Raw genomic sequence first — 3413 nt, 5'->3', positions numbered from 1 at the left:
TAGCACCAGCCGTCTCTCAGGCTGGGGGAGGAGCACGGATTCCCGCTACTCGCACTGCAGAGCAGATGGCTCCCCAATTTCAGACTTTAGCAGCTCAGCCAGTTGGGTAGTTCAGCAGGGTGTTGTGGCACAGACCGGTGAGGGGCCAGCTATGTTTGTTGATGCCTTGTGGAAGTTGGACAGGTTCACCAAGCTTTTTACTACCACTTTTGGTGGTACATCTTTTGAGGATCCCCAGGATTATTTGGACAGCTATCATGAGGTTCTACGGAACATGGGCATAGTAGAGACCAATGGGGTCTACTTTGCTGCTTTTCGTCTGTCAGGATTCGCCAAGACTTGGTGGAGGGATTATTGTTTGGCTAGACCAGCTGGGTCACCTGCTTTGACTTGGGATCAGTTTTCTCAGCTATTTCTGGAGAAGTTTCTTCCTGTCACTCAGAGGAAGAACTATCGGCGACAGTTTGAGCGTCTCTAGTAGGGTTCTATGACCGTAACTCAGTACGAGACCAGATTCATTGACTTAGCCCGTCATGCTCTTCTGATACTTCCCATCGAGAGAGAGAGAGTAAGGAGGTTCATTGAGGGACTCGTTCAGCCTATTCGATTGCAGATGGCTTAGGAGACGGGCAGCAAGATTTCTTTTCAGGATGCGGCCAATGTGGCCAGGAGAGTTGAGATGGTTCTATCACAGGGTAGTGGTCAGGGGTCTGACAAGAGGCCCCTTCATTCTGGTAGGTTCAGTGGTGCCTCGTCTGGAGGCAGGGATTCTTTTGGTAAAGGCCATCCTTCCAGGTCGTTTCATTCATCACTAGAGGCTTCTCACGGTGCTCCAGGTGGATGTGGTTCTTATGTGCCTCCTTCAGGACAGCCAGCTCCTATCAAAGCACCTCCTCTTCAGTGCTATCATCATGGTCAGTCGGCCCGCCAGGGTTAGTCTCAGTTTCCTTAGCCACAGCACTCAAGTGGATGCTTTGAGTGCGGTGAGTATTGTCATATCCGGAGGGCTTGTCCGAGATTAGTGGGTGTTTAGTCGCAGCATTAGGGTACCCGTGCCATGGTTCAGGCACCGGGTGTTCCAGTGCCCGCTCAGCCAACTAGAGGTGGAGGTAGAGGTACTAGAGGTGGAGGTCAAGTCACTAGATGTGGAGGCCAGCCAGCAGGAGGCTATCCCAAAGATGTAGTCCAGAGTGGTGGGGCCCAGCCCCGATGTAATGCTCTTCCAGCCAGGCCCGAGGCTGAGGTCTCTGATGTAGTTATCACAGGTACTGTTCTGGTTTTTAGTAGAGATGCTTTAGTTCTGTTTGATCCAGGGTCTACATAATCCTACGTGTCATCTTATTTTGCCCCGTATTTGGTTATGCCTAGTGATTCTTTGAGTCCTCCTGTATATGTGTCTACACCGGTAGGTGATTCTATTGTGGTAGATTGTGTCCTTCATTCATATGTAGTTGTAATTGGGGGTCTTGAGACCCGAGTAGATCTGTTACTTTTGGATGTGGTTGATTTTGATGTCATATTGGGGATGGACTGGTTATCACCTTACCACGCTATCTAGGACTGTCATTCCAAGACTGTGACCTTAGCCTTGCCGGGTTTACCTCGTCTAGAGTGGAGAGGGACTCCTGGTCATTCCACCCATAGGGTTATCTCATATATGAAGGATCGGCGTATGGTCTAGAAAGGATGTTTGGCTTATTTAGCGTATGTTCGTAATTCTAGTGTTGAGGTTCCTTCTATGGATTCTGTGTCTGTTGTTCGTGAGTTTCCTGAGGTATTTCCTTCTGATCTGCCGAGTATGCCACCCGACAGGGATATTGACTTTTGCATTGATCTGGCTCCGGGCACTCAGCCCATTCCGACCCCGATATCAAAATCTCACCTATCAACCGGAAACTTCAAAAATTCGACTTTCGGCATTTCAAGCCTAATTACGCTACGGACCTCCAAAACACAATCCGGACACGCCCCTAAGCCCGAAATCACCAAACGGAGCTAACGGAACCATCAAAATTCCATTCCGAGGCCGTGTTCACACTGCTCCGACTAGTCCAAATTCGAAAGCTTACTCTCTCCTTTAGGGACTAAGTGTCCCAAAAGACTCTGAAACTCAAAACAAAACCTGCCGGCAACTCAAAATAGTAGAAATAAACACGGGGAAAACAGTTAATAGGGGATCGGGGCGTTAATTCTTAAAACGACCGGTCGGATCGTTTGATCCTCCCACACCTAAACATTTGTTCATCCTCGAACGAGCATAGAGACACACCTGAAGTTGTGAAAAGATGAGGGTAACGGCTACGCATATCCTGCTCGGTCTCCCAAGTCACCTCCTCGACCGGCTGACCCCGCCACTGAACCTTCACTGATGCAATGTTCTTTGACCTCAGCTTCCGAACCTGCCTGTCCAATATCGCCACTGGCTCCTCAATGTAAGATAGGTCTTGTCCAACTGGATTGAACTGAAATCCAACACGTGTGACGGATCACCGTGATACCTCCGGAGCATCGAAACATGAAATACCGGATGAACTCCTGCCAAGCTGGGAGCTAAGGCAAGCTCATAAGCAACCTCCCCAACATGCCTCAATATCTCAAAAGGACCAATAAACCTCGGACTCAACTTCCCTTTCTTCACAAATCTCATAACGCCCTTCATAGGCAAAACCCGAAGCAGGACCCGCTCTTCAACCATGTAGGAAACATCACGAACCTTCCGGTTCGCGTAACTCTTCTGTTTGGACTGGGCTGTGCGAAGTCTATCCTGAATCACCTTAACCTTCTCCAAAGCATCCTGAACCATGTCTGTGCCCAATAATCTAGCCTCACCCGGCTCGAACCAACCCACCGGGGATCTACACCTCCTACCATATAAAGCCTCATACGGTGCCATTTGAATGCTGGACTGATAACTGTTATTGTAGGCAAACTCCGCCAATGGCAAGAACAGATCCCAAGACCCTCCAAACTCAATCACACACGCACGGAGCATATCCTCAAGAATCTAAATAGTGCGCTCAGACTGTCCGTCCGTCTGAGTGCGAAATACTGTGCTCAACTCCACCCGAGTACCCAACTCATGCTGTAGGGCCCTCCACAACCGTGATGTTAACTGAGTAGCTCTGTCTGAAATGATGGAAACTGGAATACCATGCAGACGGACAATCTCCCGGATATAAATCTCCGCTAACCGCTTCGAAGAATAGGTAGTACTCACAGGAATGAAATGCGTGGACTTGGTCAGCCGATCCACAATCACCCAAATGGCATCGAACTTCCTCAAAGTCCGTGGGAGCCCAACTACGAAGTCCATGGTGATCCGCTCCCACTTCTACTCTGGAATCTCTATCTGCTGAAGCAATCCACCCGGTCTCTGGTGCTCATACTTTACCTGGTGACAGTTGAGGCACCGA

This window comes from Nicotiana attenuata, chromosome 2 (assembly GCF_001879085.1).
Source record: "Nicotiana attenuata strain UT chromosome 2, NIATTr2, whole genome shotgun sequence".
In the NCBI taxonomy this organism is placed as follows: Eukaryota; Viridiplantae; Streptophyta; class Magnoliopsida; order Solanales; family Solanaceae; genus Nicotiana; species Nicotiana attenuata.
This window is presented reverse-complemented; position numbering follows the sequence as displayed.